General features: G+C 39.8%; 1 pseudogene; it reads left to right on the plus strand.

The window, feature by feature from the left end:
• The first annotated feature begins 7,295 nt into the window (after positions 1-7,295).
• LOC101404352 (vomeronasal type-1 receptor 2-like) lies at positions 7,296-23,044 on the plus strand (annotated as a pseudogene).

Genomic DNA, 23,044 nt, shown 5'->3' on the forward strand with positions numbered 1-23,044 from the left:
CATTCTACTTTCTGTTTCTATGAATTTGATTACTTTAGAGATGTCTTATCAGTGGAATCATGCAGTGTTTGTCTTTTTTGTAATTAGCTTGTTTCACTTAGCATAATGTCCTCAGGTTTCATCCATGTTGTAGCATTTATCAGGATTTCCTTCTTTTTTAAGACTGAGTAATATTCCATTGTATTTATATACCACATTTTATTTACCCATTCATCCATTGATGGATATTTAGGTTGCTTCCACATCTTGGCTATTGTGAATAATGCTGCAGTGAACATGGTGTGCAAATATCTCTTTGAGATCCATTTTTTCAATTCTTTTGGATGTATGCCCAGAAATGGGTTTGCTGGATCATATGGTAGTTCTAATTTAATTTTTTGAGGAAGCTCCTACTGTTTTCCATAACAGTTACACCATTTTACATTCCCACCAACAGCATGTAAAAGTTCTTGTTTCTCCACATCCTTGCCTATACTTATTATTTTCTGGCTTTTGTTGTTGTTGTTGTTGTTCGATACTGGCCATTCTGATGGGTGTGAGGATATCTCATTGTGGTTTTGGTTTATATTTCCCTGATAGTTAGTGATGTTGAGCGTCTTTTCATATGCTTGTTGGCTATTTGTATATCTTCTTTAGAGAAATGTCTATTCAAGTCCTTTGCCCATTTTTTAAATTGGTTATTTGTGTTTTTTTTGTTATTGAGTTGCAGGCATTCTTTATATATTCTGGATATTAACCCCTTATTTGATATACGATTTGCAATATTTTCTCTCATTTTGTAGGTTGCCTTTTCACTCTACTGATTATTCCCTTTGCTGTACAGAAGTTTTTAAGTTTGGTGTAGTCCCACTTGTCTATTTTTGCTTTTGTTGCCTATACTTTTGGTGTCATATCCAAGAAATTATTGCTCATTCTAATGTCATGAAGCTTTCCCCCTATATTTTCTTCCAGCTTCAGGTCTTATGTTTAGGTCTTTAATCCATTTTGAGTTAATTTTTGTGTGTGGTGTAAGATGAGGGTCCATCTTAATTCTTTTGCCTGTGGCTATCTAGTTTTCCCAGCACCATTTGTTGAAGAGACAATCCTTTCCCCATTGTGTAGCCTTGGCACCTTTGTCAAATATCATTTCACCATACACGTGAGGGTTTATTTCTGGGCTCTCTGTTCTGTTCTGTTGGTCTATATGTCTGTCTTTATGCCAGTACTACATTGTTTTGATTACTGTAACTTTGTAATATATTTTGAAATCAGGAATTGTGAGGCCTCCAGCCTTGTACTTCTTTCTCAAGATTGTTTAGCTAGGGGCCGGCCCGGTGGCGCAGAGTTTAAGTGCATGTGCTCCGCTTTGGTGGCCCGGGGTTTGCAGGTTCAGATCCTGGGCACGCATCGATGCACCGCTTGTCAAGCCATGCTGTGGCTGCTTCCCATTTAAAGTAGAGGAAGATGGGCACAGATGTTAGCCCAGGGCCAGTCTTCCTCAGCAAAAGGAGGAAGATTGGCATCGGATGTTAGCTCAGGGCCTGTCTTCCTCACACACACACAAAAAAGATTGTTTTGCTGTTTTGGGTCTTTTGAGATTCCATATGAATTTTAGGATGGTTTTTTCTACTTCTGCAAAAAATGCAGCTGGGATTTTCATAGGGATTGCTTTGAATCGGTAGATGACTTTGGGTAGTATGGACGTTTTAGTGATATTGAATCTTCTAATCCATGACCGTGAACATGAATAGTCTGTCTTTCTATTTATTTGTGTCATCTTTAATTTCTTTCAGCAATGTTTTGTAGTTGTGAATGTACAAATATTTTGCTTCCTTGGTTAAGCCTATTTTATTCTTTGTTTTGCTATTATAAATGCGACTCTTTTCTTATTTCCTTTTTGGATTGTTCATTGTTAGTGTATAGAAATACAGCTGTTTTTTGAGTCTTGATTTTGTATCCTACCACTTTTCTGAATTCATTAATTAGTTCTAATGGTTTTTTTGTGTGTGAATGTGTGTGTAATATTTAGGGTTTTCTACATGCAAGATTATGTCATCTGGGAATAGAGATAATTTTACTTCTCCTTTCCTATATGCATGCTTTTTGTTTCTTTTTCTGTCTTGCTTGTAATTTTCCTTTTGGTCTTGAGATTTAATATAGTTTTGCATAGTACCTGTCGGTGTTGGCTCATTTTTCCTCATAGTGAAAATATCTGGTCGCAGTTTTCTCTTGCCACTGCTGCATGGGGGTCAATAGCTGTGTATTCTGTGTCCACCTCAATCTACGGGTGCTCTGATCTGCCTCTGGCTGAACTGAGGCATGGCTGAGCTGAAGAACAGCTGAGCAGAGGATGCAAGGGCTGGAGCAGGGGAACAGCTGGGACTGGAGCATTGCTAGGCTGAAGCAGCTGGGGCTCGGGTGTAGGTGAGCCGAGGAAGCCAGAGCTGAAGCACAGGTGAGCTTCAGTGTCTCTGAGAGGAAGCAGTTGGAGCTGGAGTGTGGGAACAGGTAGGGCTGCAGCATGACTGGGTGGATGCAGCTGGAGCTGGACTGTGGTTGGATTGAAGCAGCTGTAGCTGAATTGCAGCTGGGCCAATGAAGCTGGAACTAGAGCACAGCTGGGCCAAATTAGCCTGCACCAAGTCAGCTGGAGGCTGAGTGCAGCCAAGCCAGAGGAGCTGGAGCCAGGGGTGGTCATACCATGCAGCTGGGGCCAGGGTGTGGTAGAGCCAAAGGAGCTGTAGCTGGGGCATGGTCAAGCTGATGCAGCTGTGGCCAGGGTGTGGTAGAGCTGATTGTGCTGGGGCTGGTGCTCAGTTGAGCCAGGGAAACTGGGGCCATGGCGTGGTTGATTTGGGGCAGCTGTGGCTGGTGTCGATTGAGCTGATGCAGCTGGGGCCATGGTGTGGTTGAGCCAGGGCAGCTGGGGTTTGGGTGCTGTCAGACCTGAGCCGCTAGGGTATGGGCACAGTGCTGCTACTGGTGCAGTTGCTCCAGGGGGCCGTCACCTCTGGTGAGGCTGGGGCACTGGTAGTCACCACTGTGGGGGCCTGGGCGTGCATGCACCACAGCCGCTGTGGCCCAGGCACTGGGGGGGTGCAGCCTCTGGAGGCTGAGCATGGGTGTGCCACTGCTGTTGCCGGGACTCTGGGGTGCTCCCACTGGGGCCTGGTCATGGGCTTGCCACTGCTGCCAGTGCCTGGGCTCCAGGGAGCGACCACTGGGCCCTAGGTGTGGGCGTGCCAGCACTGCTGGTGCCGGGGCTCCAGGGAGCTGCTGCTGGGGGTGGGGCATGGGCATGCTGCAGCTGCTAGCCCTGGGGCCAGTGCCAGGCTGCAGCACCACTGAACTAATGCTGCAGGGCCACTGTGCTGAAGCGCTGGGTTGGGTGGTGGGGTCGTGGTGCTTACTTTCGACTCCCGGATCCCAGAGGTTTCTTGCTTCCCTGTGTCTCATTGCTCTCCTGAAGTGCTAGTTTGTCAAAAGTACCCTTGCAACAGTTCTGCTCCCTCTGTAGGGGGATTCCCAGTGGACTGTGAGGGATCTTGGAGAGAGATGGTTTTCCTGCGGAGGGCCACCTACCCCCCCTGAGAGCTGCATGGGCTCAGTCTCAGGGTTGCAGAGCTTAGGGAAAGAAGGGATCTCCTTCTACCTCCTTCCACTTCCTCTGGGGATTCCAGCACCTCAGTCCTTGGATGTATGGCTGCATGGGTCCCTCAGACGTCCCCTGTGTTGTGTGAATGACTTCTATTGGAATATGAATGTCCTTTTTGTTGTGTCTTAGAGGGGGAGAGTTCAAGGGGGGAAGCTCACTCCGCCATGATGCTCTTTTGATCATTTCTTGTAGACAGTGGGGGGAGGGGCTTGTGGCAATGAACTCCATCAGCTTTTGTTTATCTGGGAAAGTTTTTATTTCTCCATCATATCTGAAGGATATTTTAGCTGGATAGAGTACTCTTGGCTGAAAGTTTTTGTCTTTCAGAGTTTTGAATATATCATTTCACTCTCGAGTAGCCTAAAATGTTTCTTCTGACAAATCCACAGAAAGCCTGATAGCAGTTCCTTTGTAGGTTATTTTCTTCTGCCTTGCTGCCTTTAATATTTTTTTTTTGTCGTTGACTTTTACCAGTTTTACTAATATATCCCTTGGAGACAGTCTTTTTTACATTGATGTAATTAGGTGTTCTATCATCTTCATTTATGTGTAATTCCAGCTCCTTCCCCAGGTTTGGGAAGTTCTCAGCTATTATTTCTTTGAACAAGCTCTCTTCTCCTTTCTCCCTCTCTTCTCCCTCTGGAATACCTATGATCCTTATGTTGCATTTCCTAATTGAGTTGGATATTTCTCATAGAATATCTTCATTTCTTTTTAGTCTTAGTTCTCTCTCCTCCGCTATCTGAAGCATTTCTATATTTCTGTCCTCTAAATTACTAATTCTGTCCTCCATAATATCAGCTCTGTTATTTAAGGATTCAAGATTTTTCTTTATCTCCTCCATTGTGGTTTTAATTTCCAACATTTCCGATTGCCTTTTTTTATAGTTTCAATCTCTTTTGTGAAGAATTCCATCTATTCATTAATTTTATTCTGGAGTGCATTGAAATGTCTTTCTGAGTTTTCTTGAAACTCATTGAGTTTCTTTATGATAACTATGTTGAATTGTCTGTAATTTGGATTGTAAATTTCTGTGACTTCAGGATTGAGTTCTGGGTACTTGTCACTTTCCTTCTGGTCTGGTGAGTTAGTATATCTCTTCATGCTATTTGATGGGGTGGACTTGTGCTGTCACACAGTGGTAGTATCTGGTCAGTGATTCCAACTTACACCACTTAGGGGGGCAGGAGCTGTGTATTCTGAACCTGCTATGATCCCTGGCAGCTGTGCCTTACTTTTAGAAGCTGTGCTGACTGGGGATCATCTGCATTTGCCCACTTGCTGCCACTACTTTACACACATAGGCACATGGTCTTTTGGCTGGTGTACCCTACTCTGGCCTAACAGCTGATCTGCCACACCAGGTGTGGGGGAAGGATGCTTTCTTTTGAACATGCAATCCTGGGGATGTGGCTGCTCTGCACTCACTTTCTGCCTTCTTAGGCTGCTCAGTTTGGGTAAGATGCTCTTGCGATTGCTTACTCTCCTCAGTGTGGAGCATTCCCATGGGCTGGGAGGCAACTCTGAGAGTGAAGGCATTCCTGTGGAGGGTTGCCCTTCCCCACTCTCCTCTCAGAGTCATGCACCAGCCACCATGCATGGTGCTGCACCCTAGACTGTTGCCATTTGAGGAGGGAGAGGAGATCCCCTTATCTCCTTCCATTGCATCCTGGGGGTCCAGCACAACCACTTTCAGATGTATGGCTGTGTGGATCTCTCAGAGGTATATTGTGTTGTGTGAATGTCCTCTGTTGGTATATGAATGTCCTTTTTGTTGTATCTTAGGGGGAAGAGACTAAGGGAAGAGCTCACTCAGCCATGATGCTGACATCACTCTGCTCAAAAACTGATTTTTTGAGATGACCAAAAAAAAAAAACAAAAAAACACAAAAACGATAAGCCTCTAGCCAGAGTGGTCAAGAAAAAAGAAAGACACAAATTACTAATATTAAGAACAAGAGATGGAACATCACTACAGATCCTGTAGACATTAAAATGATATTAAGGTAATATGAACAACTTAATGAAAAAAATTTGATAAATTAGAGATGGGCCATTGCTTGTTTTGTAAATAAAGTTTTATTGGAATACAACCTTGCCCATTTGTTTATATATTGTATATGGCTAAGTAGTTTCAGCAAAGACCATATAGCCTGCAAGACTAAAATATTTACTATTTAGCACTTTAAGAAAAAGTTTGCCAATCCCTGACTTATATGGATTAAAGAAATTCCTTAAAAGACCCAAATACCAAATCTCACTCAAGAAGAAAGGTAACACTAGTTACTCTATATCTATTGAAGAAATTGAATTTGTAACAAAAAAAATTCTCCACAAAGAAGGCTTCAGGCCCAGATGGTTTCACTGACAAATTCTACCAAACATTTAAGTATAAATAATATGAATTCTACACAAAATCTTCCAGAAAAATAGAAGAAGAGGATACACTTGGCCTGTATTACCCCAAAATCAAATCCAGACAAAAAGACATTACAAGAAAACAATCAATATCCATCATAGAAATGCACACAAAATCCTTAATAAATATTTGCAAATGTAACCCAGCAATATATGAAACAGTTAGTACATTATGATTAAGTGGGCTTTATGTCAAGGATGCAACGTTGGCTCAATACTGTGAGGCTTACTTCATTAATAATTTATAAAATGATGCCAAATACCCAACTCTAAATAACCATAGCTTGTCCCTACTTCCAGTAAAAATGTGTTTTATGAAAAGAAACTGGCTAGTTCAGCTCTCAACACAATCACACAATTACTTTTTTTCAAGACAAATACCATACTTTGGGATGCTACAGCATACTTTCCATTTCACCACTTAACATTAAAAAGACATGTACCCAAGGTTCAAATTTTAATCAAATTAATAATTTTACTGCTTCATCAAAGACATTCTTAACTGACACTGTTTTTTTACCCCAATACTGCAAGTGTCATAATGACTACTAGATCTGCTGAATTAGGGGAAAGAAAAAAGGATGATGAAATTAAAATCATAAGACATGGAGAATTGCCACTGCTTTTTTCACAGTCAAATCTGTTAAATCAGCAAAAATATTTCGCTGAAATTTTAGAAATATGAGAAAGTCATTTGTCTTGGCAATTGTGACTTTACAAATATAGACAAGTCCTTTGAGTTTTCCCAGAACGTAAATTGCATAGACCACTGTGGGAAACTTAAAATATCAAAATAATTTATATTTGATGATTCATCTTTGAGCAAAGAGGGACTCTCTGGATAAAAGACCTCTTGTAAATAAATTGATTGTTTTAATTAATCTATTGTACACTGATTTGGTGGACAGACCCTAGGATGGCCACCATAGTCACACCCTATATAGTACCCTCATCTCAAGTGTGGGTGGGACCCGTGACTTGCTTCTAATGAGCATGGCAAAGGCAATGAATGTCACTCCCATGATTACATTACTATATATATATATATATAATACATACATATATTTTGCTAGCATGCACTTAGAGAGTTCTTTGTTGGCTTGATGAAGTGAGTAGGAATTCCTCTAAGCATTCATTATAGGCAGCCTCTAGGATCTGAGGGTGACTTCTAGTCAAAAGCCAACAAAACACCTGAGGCCTTCAGTCATACAGCCCAAGGAAATAAATTCTACCAACAATCTGAATGAATTTGGAAGTGGATTCTTCCTCAGTCAAACCTCCAGATGGGAATGCAGCTTGTGAAACCCTGAGCAGTGGACACAGTAAGTTCATGCCTAGACTCCTGACTCACAGAAATTGTGAGACAAAAAAATGTGTGGAACTGTTTGGGTATTGTGAATATATCATAGCACTTTCCCTCATGGAACTTACTTTCTAGTTCAAGGACCATAAAATAAACAAGTAAATACATAGTTAGTTAGGTGATGATAACCACTATGAAGAAAAGTAAGACAATAGGGGATAGGGAGTGGTATGGGAGGTTTTTTCTTATATGGAATAGTTTAGGAAGACCTCACTGACAAGACATTTGAGCAAAAACTAAAAAAGAAGCAAGGGAGCAAGACTCAGGGTTATTTGTGAGGGAAAAAAAAGGTTCCAGACAGAGGGACTAGCAAGTGCAAAGGCCCTGCGGTGGGAGAAAGCCCAATGAGTTTGAGGAGCACCAAGGAGGTCACTAGCTGGAATGTGAAGAAAGAATACCAGAAAATGAGGTTGGAGATGTAGCCAAACACCTTATCATTCAAGGCCTTGTAATCCATGGCAAAGATCTCACATTCTAAGTGTGGTGGGATGCCATTAGATGGTTTTGAGAGTCCAAGAGAGTGATATGACCTGATTTTTCAGTCAGCGTAAGCAATCTCTGATTGCTTATCTGAGAATAGACTGTAGGTGAATAAGGACAGAAGAAGGCAGAATAATTAGAAGACTATTGCCGCAATCCAGATGAGAGCTGAGGGTGCGGCTTGGTCTAAGATGGTGAAGGTAGTGAGGATTCTGGATATATTTTGAAAGTATATTTGACAGGATTTGGTGATAGATTAAATGTGAGAAATGAGAGAAAGAGATAAGTCAAGGATGATACCCAAGATTTTGGGGCTGAGAAATTGGAAGACACAATACTATAAGCTGAGATACAATAAACAGTAGGAACAGGTCGAGAGGAGGGGCAGGGAATCAGGAGTTTAATTTTCCCCTGTTAGGTCTAAGATACCTATTAGACATTCAAGTGACAATATCAAGTAGTTAATAGGGTATATAAATCAAGAGTTGAAAAGAGAGGTCTGATCTGGAGGTGTAAATTTGGGAGTTGTCAGGGTATAGGTAATATTTAAAGCCATAAAACTGAATGAGGACACAAAGGAATGAATGTAAGTAGAACAGAAAAGCATTTTAGTCACTGAACCTAGGGCATGTCAACATTTAGGGGTCAGAGAGAGAGGTACTAGCAAATCCTTAGGAATGGATGAGATCACCTAGAGAAGAAATGTAGTATGAAAAGAGACTGAATCATGGGGAACATAAGCATTTTGAGCAGCTTCCAGAGAGGTAGGAGAAGGACCAAGGGAATACGTTATCACTTTAGGGCCTTTACCCAAGAGAGGAGAGCATCTCATAAGGAGTGAGTGTTTACTTGCATCAGATATGACTGAGAGAGCAAGATGTCAAAAAAAGTGATTTAGCAACAACAGTCATTGGTGACCTCAAAACAAGTAGTTTCAATGTAGATTTTGGGGAGAGACACCAGACTGGAGTGGCTTGAAAGGTGAACTGGAAAGAGTGGAAGAAGTGCTACAGCGAGGGCAACTTTCTAGACATTTTGCTACAAGGTAAGCAGAGAAATGGGGCAGTGACTAGAAAGGCATATAGAGCCAGGGTAATGTTTTTTAGGGGGGAGGCTACTTAAAAATAGAAGATGGCGATGATCAAAGGAGGGAGGTCTTTCATGAGGGGGTGAGGCTGGGATCCAGAGTTCAGGTGGAGAGATTGCTCTGCAGTAGGAGGAGGGACAATTTCTTAGTAGTGAAAGGAGGAAAGAAGAATAAGATGGGTGTGGGCAGGGTAGATTTTCATGGTTGGTGATAGGAAAATAGAGTTTCTGCCTAATTCATTCTATGTTGTCAATGTAGTATACAACAAGGTCATAAGCTGAAAATGAGACAGGACAATGAGGTAGGAAGTTTGAGGAGAAAAGAGGAAGTGTAAAATAGTCACTTGTGAAAATGGAAACTAGAGAAATAAAGTTGGTTTGATGGGTAGTATTAAGAGCCCATTTGAGGTTGAATCATGAACTTAACATGAATTTACTCTGCCTTGTGATGTAACTTTACTCCAGCTGTATTCAGCTATCAGGGAGAACAAAGAGAAGGCAGATGCTTGAATTCTTCCAGCCTTGTCAAGCTTTGTCAAGCAAGCATCATGGGGTAAGAGTGGGAGAGTAGGGTTGGGAGTGGCAGAAAATACATAATTGAGAGCTTGTTTTAGCAGATGACTAAATCATGGGCCATGGAATCTAAGCCAGACAAAGAGGTAAATGAACACAGGAAGGGTCCAAACAGAAAGTGAGAAAGAGCCAACATTGATGGATTGAAGGTCATAATATGGTTGAAGAACTAGTGTTCTTGCTATAAGTTTTGTGTGGGATTTTGAACCTTAAAATGTTAACATATTTCTAAAGACTTGATTCAATTCTTCTGTGATTGGTAGATTTCCCCTGAAGGAAGCCAATAGAAGAGAACTGCTTTTGTCAGAATTTTATTCTCTGTGGAGTATTTGATGATTCCAGCTTTTAGGCTACGTTAGTCTTGAAGGCTACAACCAAGATTGGTTGGGCATAATAATAGCAATTTCTGAGTCAGAACTCCAGTTCTCTGCATGTTCACAACTTTCCCCGCCCTAGTCCTGCACTGGCAAATTCTAAAGAATCCATAAGACCTCCCTGTTCTCTCATTACTAAAGTCTGTCTTGGATATTTTGATGTTGGCTCTTGTACCATTTCCTCTTTTGTAGTTCTAGCTGTTAATCTGATCCAATCATTGTTTTGAAATAAAACAGCAAGAAGTGGCCTTCTTCCCATTTGTGTTAAAATTATATTTATTAAACCTGAAGTAGATGTTTTCTGACTCTGTGTCTTACTATATCTCTTTTCTTTCAAATCTTTTATTCAACTTGTTCTTTCAGAATAACTCAGCCTTTTCTCTCCCAGAACTTTATTCTCCATTCCTTGGGGTGTAGACAATAGATGGTCAGGTTGAAGGCAATACAAATGATACCACCTTGAATTCTATTCAAAATCATTCCTTCCCACCAAATTCAAGAATTTCTATGAGTGGTGACTCGAGCTTTCTTTATCCCAGAAGTTGTGCTTTCCCTATCCATTGCAGATTTGACAATGATCTTTAAACCTCATTGGCCTTCTTGGTGCCCCAATTAAAATTCTCACAGTAGATATGCACAAAAGAGATCCTTGCTACATCTGAATTTTTCTTTTCTAAGTTGGAAGATGAGTCCCATCACCAGTGGATGGAGAAGATCCCAAGACTTCATGTAAAACTATTTGCGGTTGCTAATGTAATAGAGATAATACTTCAGGGGCAATCTGGCCAACTGTTAGTGACGAATGCAGAGAAGGGCCCATTGACACACCCATAATACCATTTAACCAGAATGTCATCTAGGGCATTCTGAATCCACCAAAAGTAGGCATGAATCAAATGCCTTGAGAATATGCAATTGAAAACAACTATTACCAAGTGGTTCCAGGGATATGGCAGCCTATGTCATTTGGATCAATCTTATTACTGAAAACAATTTAAAATGCTAGATAATTAAAAAAAAATCTTTCTTAAAAGGATTGAGGGGATGACAAGAGACCAAGAAATTACCAGGCCAAAATCTAAGTGAAAGCAGGAAACCAGAGATGTAAAAGAAGCACTTCTGGAGCTTTCCACTGAAAGCATCTGTCCCTGTGAGATAAGCTGAATTTCAGCTTTGTTTGGGGGCCAAAGTCAAAGCACAGGGCCCACCCCAGATGGAAAGTTGAGACTCCAAAAGGCTACACCTGTGAGGCAAAAGTGAAGTAGAAGAAAAAAACTCGTCTCCATCTCTGCATACTCAACTACTTTAAGGAAAGATGTTTTGATGCTAAGCAAAAGAAAAACAAAAAGCAAAACCATCCCTGAGAACCTGCAGCTACATTCAGCCCTTGAGAAGATTTGCAAACAAAATTGACATAACCTATGTGGTCCAAGGAAACTTCAAATGATGAATTTAGTTCAAAATGGTCCCAAACAGGTCTTAGAACTAGGGACCTGGCAAAAACACATCATCTCTGGGGAAAGCCACTTTCATCTGAGCCCTCAAAGTATTCCCGAAAACACCTTTTTCAAAGAAAATGATCTACATGTGGTCAAAAATAGACAAGCACACAAGGAAAAACCAAGCATACTATGAATAACAAGAAATGTGCAAAGCCTATATGAGGACAATTATCAAGCATTTTTTATAAAGATAATGCAGATTTGAAGAAAAGGAAAAAAGCCATTTCCTTGGGTAGTGTGTTTGTCTGCTCAGGTTGCCATAGCAAAAAAGCATAAAAGGGGGGCTGGCCCAGTGGCATAGTGGTTAAGTTCGCATGCTCTGCTTCAGCAACCAGGGGTTCATGGGTTTGGATCCCAGGTGCAGACCTACACACTGCTTATAAAGCCATGCTGTGGCAGGCATCCCACATATAAAGTAGAGGAAGATGGGCAAGGATGTTAGCCCAGGGCCAGTCTTTCTCAGCAAAAAGAGGAGGATTGGCAACAGACGTTAACTAAGGGCTAATCTTCCTCACCAAAAAAAAAAAAAAAAAAAGCATAGAATGGATGGCTTAAACCACAGAAATTTATTTCTCAGAGTTCTAGAGGCTAGCTAGTTCAAGACCAAGGTACCAGCTGATTTGGTTCATTGTGAGGGTTCTCTTGCTATCTTGCAGGCAGCAGCCTTCTTACTGTGTCCTCACATGTCTGAGAGAGAGAAAGCTCTCTGGTGTCCCTCATCTTCATGACATCATCTAACCCAAAGTATCTCCCAAAGATCCCATCCCCAACACTATCACACTTGGTGTTAAGTCTTCAATATATGAATTTTGGGGAACACAAACATTCGGTCCGGAACAGATAGGAAGATAAATTTTATACATACATACATATAGATACACATATAACTTGAGAGAGGCTAGTTTTAAAAGATATTAAATTGTATGATAAAACATCTGTAATTAAGTCAAAGTGGAATTTTCATGAATAGGCTTACAGATCATTGGAATCATAAATTCAGAAATAGACCAAATTGTAAAAGAATTTCCATATAAAATAAAGATATTAGTGGGAAAATATTTTTATTGTGATAAAAAACTCATAACATCAGATTTGTCTTCTTAGCAACTTTTTAATTATATAGTACAGTATTGTTAATTGTAAGCCCAATGTTATACAAGAGATCTCTATAAATTTTTTATCTTGCATGACTGAAACTCTATACCCATTAAACAGTAACTCACCATGCCCCCTCTACTAGCCCCTGTCAATTACCATTCTGCTTTCTGTTTCTATGACTTTGACTACTTTAGATAACTCATAGAAGAGGAATCATGCAGCATTTGTCCTGTGATTGGCGTATTTCACTGAGCATAATGTCTTCAAGATTCATCCATGTTGTGGTATATGACAGGATTTTCTTCATTTTTATGGCTGAATAACTTTTTTGTTTGTTTGTTTATTGTAGTAACATTGGTTTATAACATTGTATAAATTTCAGGTGTACATCATTATACTTCTATTTCTACATAGATTACATCATGTTCACCACCCAAATACTAAATACAACCCATCACCACACACATGTGCCAAATTATCCCTTTCGCCCTCCTCCCTCTCCCCTTATGCTCTGGTAACCACCAATCCAATCTCTGTCCCTATGTGTTTGTTTATTGTTGTTATTATCTACTACATAATGAAAGAAATCATACGGTATTTGACCTTCTCCCTCTGACTTATTTCACTTTGCATAATACCCTCAGTGTCCATCCATGTTGTCACAAATGGCTGGATTTCATCGTTTCTTATGGCTGAGTAGTATTCCATTGTGTATGTATACCACATGTTCTTTATCCATTCGTCCCTTGATGGACACTTAGGTTGCTTCCAAGTCTTGGCTATTGTGACTAACGATGCAATGAACACAGGGGGGCATGTATCTTTACGCATTGGTGTTTTCAAGTTCTTTGGATAAATACCCAGCAGTGGAATAGTGGGATCACATTGTAGTTCTATCCTTGATTTTTTGAGGAATCTCCATACTGTTTCCCAAAGTGGCTGCACCAGTTTGCACTCCCACCAGCAGTGTATGAGAGTTCCCTTCTCTCCACATCCTCTCCAACACATGTTGTTTCATGTCTTGTTAATTATAGCCATTCTGACGGGAGTGAGTTGATATCTCATTGTAGTTTTGATTTGCATTTCCCTGATAGTTAATGATTTTGAACATCTTTTCATGTGTCTGTTGGCCACCTGTATATCTTCTTTGGAGAAACATCTGTTCAGGTCTTTTGCCCATTTTTTAATCGGGTTGTTAGTTTTTTTGTTGTTGAGATGCATGAGTTCTTTATATATTTTAGAGATTAAGCCCTTATCAGATGTATGGTTTGCAAATATCTTCTCCCAATTGTTCGGTTGTCTTTTCGTTTTGTTGATGGTTTCCTTTGCTGTGCAGAAGCTTTTTAGTTTGATGTAGTCCCATTTGTTTATTTTTTCTATTGTTTCTCTTGCCCGGTCAGACATGGTGCTTGAAAATATGTTGCTAAGACCAATATCGAAGAGCCTACTGCCTATGTTTTCTTCTAGAAGTTTCATAGTTTCAGGTCTTACATTCAAGTCTTCAATCCATTTTGAGTTAATTTTTGTGTATGGTGTAAGGTAAGGGTCTACTTTCATTTTTTTGCATATGGCTATCCAGTTTTCCCAACACCGTTTGTTGAAGAGACTTTCTTTTCTCCATTGTATGTTCTTGGCTCCTTTGTCAAAGATTAGCTGTCCATAGATGTGTGGGTTTATTTCTGGGCTTTTGATTCTATTCCATTGATCTTTGTGTCTGTTTTTGTGCCAGTACCATGCTGTTTTGGTTACTATAGCTTTGTAGCATATTTTGAAATCAGGGAGTGTGATACCTCCAGCTTTGTTCTTTTTTCTCAAGATTCCTTTAGCTATTCGGGGTCTTTTGTTGTTCCATATAAATTTTAGGATTCTTTGTTCTATTTCTGTGAAAAATGTTGTTGGAACTTTGATAGGATTGCATTGAATCTATAGATGGTTTTAGGAAGTATGGACATCTTAACTATGTTAATTCTTCCAATCCAAGAGCACAGAATATGTTTCCATTTCTTTGTGTCTTCTTCAATGTCTTTCAGCAATGTTTTATAGTTTTTGGTGTACAGATCTTTCACCTCTTTGGTTAAGTTTATTCCTAGGTATTTTATTCTTTTTGTTGCAGTTGTAAATGGGACTGTATTCTTAATTTCTCTTTCTGCTACTTCGTTGTTAGTGTATAGAAATGCAACTGATTTTTGTATGTTGATTTTGTATCCTGCAACTTTACCGTATTCATTTATTACTTCTAAAAGTTTTTTGGTGTATTCTTTAGGGTTTTCTATATATAAAATCCTGTCATCTGCAAATAGTGACAGTTTCACTTCTTCCTTTCCAATTTGGATCCCTTTTATTTCTTTCTCTTGCCTGATTGCTCTGGCTAGGACTTACAGTACTATGTTAAATAGGAGTGGTGAGAGTGGGCATCCTTGTCTGGTTCCTGTTTTTAGAGGGATAGCTTTCAGTTTTTCACCATTGAGGATGATATTAGCTGTGGGTTTCTCATATATGGTCTTTATTATGTTGAGGTAATTTCCTTCTAGACCCATTCTATTCAAAGTTTTTATCATAAATGGATGTTGTATCGTGTCAAATGCTTTCTCGGCATCTATTGAGATGATCATGTGATTTTTATTCTTCATTTTATTAATGTGGTGTATCAGGTTGATTGATATGCAAATGTTAAACCATGCCTGCATACCTGGAATAAACCCCACTTGATCATGGTGTATAATCTTTTTAAGGTATTGTTGTATGCCATTTGCTAGTATTTTGTTGAGGATTTTTGCATCGATGTTCATCAGTGATATTGGCCTGTAATTTTCTTTTTTTGTGTTGTCCTTGTCTGGTTGTGGTATCAGGGTAATGTCGGCTTCATAGAATGAGTTAGGGAGCTTCCCCCACTCTTCAATTTTTTGGAAGAGTTTGAGAAGGATAGGTATTAAGTCTTCTTTGAATGTTTGGTAGAATTCACCAGGGAAGCCGTCTGGTCCTGGACTTTTATTTTTGGGGAGCTTTGTGATTACTGTTTCGATCACCTTACTGGTGATTTGTCTATTCAAATTCTCTACTTCTTCTTGATCCAGTTTTGGAAGGTTGTATAATTCTAAGAATTGATCCATTTCTTCCAGCTTGTTGAATTGGTTGGCATATAGCTTTTCATAGTATTCTCTTATAATCTTTTGTATTTCTGAGGTGTCTGTTGTAATTTCTCCTCTTTCATTTCTGATTTTACTTATTTGTGCCTTCTCTGTTTTTTTCTTGGTGAGTCTAGCTAGAGGTTTGTCAATTATGTTTATCTTTACAAAGCACCAGCTCTTGGTTTTTTCTATTTTTTTTTTGTCTCTATTTCATTTATTTCTGCTCTGATTTTTATGATTTCCCTTCTTCTACTGATTTTGGGCTTTGTTTGTTCTTCTTTTTCCAGTTCCTTTAGGTGCATTGTTAGATTGTTTATTTGAGAGTTTTCTTGTTTGTTGAGATAGGCCTGTATTGCTATAAACTTCCCTCTTAGAACCGCTTTTGCTGTATCCCATGAATTCTGGCATGTCGTATTTTCATTTTTATTTGTCTCCAGGTATTTTTTGATTTCTTCTTTGATTTATTCGTTGACCCAGTCATTGTTCAGTAGCGTTTTGTTTAATCTCCACGTATTTGTGGCTTTTCTGATTTTCTTCCTATAGTTGATTTCTAGTTTTATACCGTTGTGGTCAGAAAAGATGCTTGGTATTATTTCAGTGTTTTAGTAGTCCTTCTCTGTCTCTTTCTTTTTCTATACGGAATTGATGGTCTCTTTAGTTTGACCTCTGTCTGAAAGCTCTACTCTTTAACTCCCCTCTTCCCTCCTTTAATGTTTTTGATATCATATCTAACCTCTTTTTTGTGCATTTGTATCCATTACCCTCTTATCATGGAAATAGATAATTTTTCCTATTTGTGGTCTTCTCTTTTCCCCTTAAATCTGTCCCTTTAACATTTCTTGTAGCACTGGTTTCTTGGTGACAATCTCCTTTAATTTGTGCTTGTCTGGGAAATTTTTGATCTCTCCTTCCATTTTGAATGATAACCTTGCTGGGTAAAGTATTCTTGGCTGTAGGTTTTTTCCTTTTAGCACTTTAAATATATCATGCCACTCTCTTCTAGCCTGTAAGGTTTCTGCTGAGAAGTCAGCTGATAGCCTTATGGGGTTTCCTTTGTATGTAACTTGACTTTCTCTGGCAGCTTTTAGGATTCTCTCTTTATCTTTAATTCTAGACATTTTGATTATGATGTGTCTTGGTGTGGGCCTCTTTGGGTTTATCTTGTTTGGGGCTCTCTGTGATTCCTGTACCTGGATGTCTGCTTCCTTCCTTAGTTTAGGGAAGTTTTCATCTATTATTTCTTGAAATAGATACTCTGCCCCTTGTCTCACTCTTCTCCTTGCAAGACATGTATAACATGGATGTTAGTGCGCTTGATTTTGTCCCAAACGTCCCTTAGACTGTCCTCACTCTTTTTAATTCTTTTCTCTTTTACCTGTTCAGCTTGGGTAATTTCTTCTAGTCTTTCATCCAGCACACAGATCCGTTCTTCTGTATCCTCTACTCTGCTTTTGAGTCCCTCTAGTGAATTTTTCATTTCCAGTATTGTATTCTTCATTTCTGATTGGTTCTTTTTTATATCTTCCATTTCTTTGTTGACATTCTCACTGAGTTCATCTATCCTTTCCCCAGATCAGTGAGCATCCTTAACATTCTTTGTTTGAACTCTCTGTCGGGTATGTTGCTCATTTCTGTTTCACTTAGTTCCTTTTCTGGGGTTTTGTCCTGTTCCCTTACTTGGAATGTATTCCTTTGCCTCCTCATTTTGCATCTTTCCCTGTGCTTGTGTCTACGTATTACGTAGTTCAGCTACGTCTCCTGCTCTTGGATAGGTGATCTTATGTAAGTGATGGCTTAGGAGGCCTGCAGTGTGCTTCCCTCAGTTCTCAATGTTCCCGGGGTGACCCCTATGTGGGCTACGTGTGTCCTGTTGTGGCCTGTTTTCTCTCCCTGTAGGTGCCCAGGGAGGCTGAGTTATGCTCCTGACCAGCTGTTGTAATGCTCAGCTTCTTGTAGTTGTTGTGGGCCCTTCAGTCTCTTTATCAGGTGTGGGGAGCCCCAGCACAGTTGGCTGCAAGTCCTAGTACCACATTTGTGTTGCAGTATTTCTTAAGTGAGTAGTCCCCCAGCCTGGCATGTTGTTAGCCTCAGGGCCTTACAATTGCTATAAGCCTCCAGTCTTTAGGTCTCTTGTCAGCTCTCTGAGGATTGCAGCTGGGTGGGGCTGGCCTCAAGCACGGGAGCACCCAATTGTTTCAGGCTTTGGAAGGTGGGGCAAACCCCCTATGTGGGTCTTTGAGAAGCACAAGTCTTCTGCAGCTGACAAGCCCTGCCGCCCACAGGTCCACACACACAGTCAACACAGTCCTGCCCCGTGTGTGCGCCCCAACCTCCTGAAGCGGACCCAGTCTCTCCACGGTGGGAGCCTCACACACTCCAACACTGCCCCATACTCTCCACCCGCTCCTTGTGCACACCCTGTCCCACTGAAGTCGGCTCAGTTGCCAGGCTGCAGAGAATCCAGTCACCAATCTATGCAGGCCCCCAAGTTCCTGAGGGCTTGTTGTTGGGTGGGCCCAGTCTCTAGGTGGGCTGCCTGCCCTGGCTGAGCTGGATTAAATTGGTGCTCTAGTGGGTGGGGCAGACCCTGGGCTACCAGGCCTCAGGGAGAACTCCAAGGGTGTCTGTGTCAGCACGCCCACACCAGGACACAACTGTGGCTGCTGCCAATGTCTCAGTCCTTGGAGAGGTCTCACCTCTCAGGGCCTATCAGGCAAGTCTCTTTTCACCAAAGCACTGTGCACCTTTCTTTATGGTGACTTCAGGTTGCTTTCTGAAATGGGTGAGTTTGCATGTGGGCCCTTTAAGAGCCGGTTTTACTTTCTTTGTGAACCAGCTTTTCTGGGGGTGCTCCCCAAAGTTTTAGTAGCAGGCAAAGTCCGATATTATACAACTCATCTCGATTGTGCTGGGTCCACAAAATGCCCACAGCGGGGAGGTCCCCGGCTCGGCCCCGCCCCTCCAGGGAGGGCTGCGTACCTGTGGGCTGCTCCCAGGCGGCCGTGAGGCGCTGCAGCTTGTGAAGGCGGCGTTTTTCCTCTCCAGAAGGGAGTTTCTGCCTCTTCTAACTCAGTTAGGATTGTCCATTGTTGCAGGAGTTCCTCTTATCCAGTTTTCAGTTCTGTCTCAGGGGTAATTTTTCCACGAGTAGTTGTAAATTGGCTGTGTCTGTGGGAGGAGGTGAGTTCAGAGTCTGCCTGCTCTGCCATCTTGACTTCCTCCCCTCTGAATAACTTTTTATTGTATGTATATACCACATCTTCTTTATCCATTCACCTGTTGATAGACAGTTAGGTTCTTTCCAATAGTAGGCTATTGTGAGTAATGCTGCAATGAACATACAGGTGCATAAATATTTTTGAATTACTGATTTAATATTCTTTGGATAAGTACCCAGTAGTGGGATAGCTGGATCATATGGTATTTCCTTTTTTTAATTTTTTGAGAACTCTCATTACTGTTTTCAATAGTGGCTGCACCAGTTCGCATTCCCACCAGCAGTGTATGAGGGTTCCCTTTTCTCCATATCCTCTCCAACTTTTCTTGTTTTTTGTTTTGGCAATTATAGCCATTCTAACAGGAGTAAGGTGATATCTCATTGTTGTTTACTTGCATTTCCTTAATAATTAGTGATGCTGAACATCTTTTCATGTGCCTGTTGGCCATCTGTATGTCTTCTTTGGAAAGATGTCTGTTCATATCCTCTGCTCATTTTTTGGTTGGCTTGTTTGTTTTTTTGTTGTTGAGTTGTATGAGTTCTACTCAGGCAAGGGAAACAAAAGAAAAGACAAACAAATCAGACTCCATCAGACTAAAAATCTTTTGCATGGCAAAGGAAACCATCAACAAAATGAGAAGAAAACCTACCAAATGGGACAAGATATTTGCAAATCATCTGTAAGACTTTTGCAACAATATGCATAGATACAATAACTAACTGATGGTGTCTGTATTGAGACTAAATTAAATTTATAAATTAGATTAAGGACAATTGATTTTTTAAATATATTGAGTTTTTCTACCCAAGAACATGATGTGATTTTCCATTGTTTATGTCTATTTAAATGTATTTCAGGAATTTTCTATCATTTTTCTTGTATACTCTTTACATCTTTTGTTGGATTTTTTTCTAGATGGTTTATTTTAACTTATTTATTTTATTCTTTTGTAACTGCATCACCAATCTGCAGTTGTAACGTGAGGATTAACAATGACTCTATTTTGAATAGAAGATCTTCCCAGGGAAGTGCATAATCCAATGAGACACATGTGTTTCTTTGCCAGTTCCTCCTGGGTCAGAAGTCAACATATCCTGTTTTGTCCATGTGAGCCCCTGTCTGCCTCCAAGCTTCACAGAACAGAAGGAGCCTCTCTCAAGCACTCCAAGAGTCTCATTAGCGATGCTAGCTAGAAGCTTCTAATCATTTCTAGGAATTGAAAACTGGGACAATATTTTTAAGTATTATTCTCAGCTCCCCCATCATGAATCATTACTGTGAGTACAGGTGAAATGGTAATTGCAGTCTCAAGGGAGGGTAAGATCACAGAATCTTTACCCTGTACACCAGGGTCTGCCTGCCTCCCTCTCACACATACTGGGTGTCATGACCATCACACTGAGCTCACCATCCTGGCAGCAGGAAGAAGTCAGGTGAGAATTTTTTATTTCCAGCTAAGTGGAAGTCTCTATAAAGGAAGGAGATGAATCGTGAATCGGGGTAGGAGTTCATGTCTGAAAAAGCAATTCTTTGGGGGTAAAAATTGATCCAGTTCCAAAGTCGCCCAGGAAGGAGAATAATTCCTGAGGCATGAGCCAAGCTTGTGGAGAGGGACTAGAGGCCAAAGGTCCTACACCAGCATCCCCAGATGGCAGCTAATGTAATTTAATGAAATTCTCACTGAAAATGACTCTTGGTATTTGACCAAGTGGTATTTAAATCCTTATTTTAAGATAGTCCAAGATTGTAACTTGGAAATTAATGTAATATTTAATATGATGTGCAACATTCACAGGAAATATTTCAGAAGTAGTACAGTTATTTCAGTAAAAGCTCTGTGTATATGATAATAAGTATGATGCAGCTAATTGAATTGTTTTGTTCTCAACAGAATCAGTTAGATTGAGTTGCAATTGCTGAAATATGTTTTTTTGTAATTTGTGTGTGATGTCCTTAATGGAGATGGTAAGTGTGTCTTCACTGAAAATATCTGTGGTCTTTTGATTACAGTGAGACTATTTTTCTGACTGAAATTAGCGAAGGTGCTTTAAGGAAAAGTTAATGTCATAACTGAGGGTTTTGGACAGCAGAGAAAAATTCAGGACATCATCAGTTTTAAATTTCAAATGTTTCTTTTGACACTTTTTCTAGTTTAAATCATTCCAATGTTATTGCCAGACTCTCTACTCTTCTCTCTCCCATGTCAGTGTTTTCAATGCAAAATGTTTCATTCCTCCAAATCCAATCTAGCATATATCTTTTGCATTTTTTGTGTTTGGATTTTAGTATCTTTCCAAAGTCAAATACTAGAATCTGTTAGTTTTTCTAAAATTATATGCTTATAGTCCCTTACACTCTGAGTATTAATTTGTACCTGAAAATGCTTTTATTTATGTTTTACATTCCATAATTTAGGGCACAATATAATTTTGTACAATAATTTCTGAGATTATTGCATTGTACTTCTGTTCCAGGCAATAAATGAAGTGAATCTTTCTGTTACCATTCATAGATTGCCTCATCTTCAATAAGTCCAATTAAGTCATGGAAAATTATTCAATGCATTAACATTTAATTGAGATCTCCAAATCTTCATTAAAAAGTATATTAAAATATGAAATAAATATATAGGCAAAATAGGAAACTATTACAACAAAATATATAAAATTAAAGAAATTTAAAATTTGACTACATATATCTATGACTATAATTTACTAATATTATATATGTATTTATCTCTATATATCATATTATTATTATTTAAAAAACTAAATCAGGTAGATATGAGAGTACAGTACAATGGTAACATTAGTGTGCTTGCAACCAGGCTACTGAGGTTCATTCCCTGACTATACTACTATTTAAATGAGTCTCAACTTTCCTGTAGCTAAATTCTCCTTGTCTGTAAAAGGGAAATAATATCAGTTCCTAACTCACAAATTTGTGAATATTAAATATTAGAATATGTAAAGCATTGATAACAGTGATCCATATAAAGTGCTATAATGAGAAATGAATCAAACTTGGGAAATCTCTTAGCAAAGAAAATATATTAAATAAATTAGTTCTTGGGGGAAGTAGTGGGAAGTGGAGATTTCTGGATTTCTTTTTCTATGAAAAATGTAGCCCACAACTCATGTTTCTATGCAGAAACTTGTGAATCAGTGTCCCATCCTGGAAAATGAGAGAATGGCTTGTATGGATTTGGAATTTTGAAAGATTTTATATTTCAGATAATCATTGGAATTTTGGGGAATTTTTCACTTTTATGTCATTATATGGCCCTTTACTTCAGTGGATTCAGGCCAAGGGCCATAGATTTGATTCTCAGGCACCAGATAGCAGCAAACTCCTTGGTCATTCTGTCTAGAGGATTCCCAGGGAATCCTTTTGGGTTGGCAGCTTTTGGGTTAAGATATTTCCTCAACTATTTTGGATCCAAACTTGTTTTATACATTCATACAATGGCCATGAGTGTGTCCATTGTCACCACCTGTCACCTGTGTGTCTTCCAGGCCATAACTATGAGCCCCAGGAACTCCAGGTGGGCAGAGCTTAAAATGAAAGCTCTCAAGTACATTGCTTTCTCCAATATCTTCTGCTAGACTCTCCACATGCTGGTAAATTTCATTTTTCCTATGTTTGTGATGGCAAATGGAGCAACAATGCATCCCAAAGAAAAAAAGATTTTGGATACTGTTCTGCTGTACTTCATGACAAAGCCACAGACTCAGTATATGCAGCATTAATATATTTTTATGATGTTTGCATTTGGGACTCATGTCCTGGGCCAGTGGATGCAAGGCTTTCATCCTGTACAGGCACAAGCAGCAGGTCCAACACATTCATAGGACCAAAGTTTCCCCATTAACCTCCCCTGAGACCAGAGCCACCCAAAGCATCCTTGTCCTGGTGAGCACCTTTGTATCTTTTTATATCCTCTCCTCCATGTTTTATGTTTATTTGGCACTTTTTGATAATCCAAGTTGGTGGATGGTGAATACCTCTGTACTAATTGCTGCTTGTTTTCCTACTGTCAGCCCCTTTGTTCTCATGAGCTGTGACCCCAGTGCATACAGGCTCTGCTCTTTATGCTGTGGAAGAAATACAGAATTTCCTAATCTCATCAGAAAAATACAAATGGTCTGTTTGGGGCTCTTTGGTCATTGA

This window comes from Ceratotherium simum, chromosome 24, assembly GCF_057802395.1.
Source record: "Ceratotherium simum simum isolate JZ-2026a chromosome 24, ASM5780239v1, whole genome shotgun sequence".
NCBI classification, from domain to species: domain Eukaryota; kingdom Metazoa; phylum Chordata; class Mammalia; order Perissodactyla; family Rhinocerotidae; genus Ceratotherium; species Ceratotherium simum.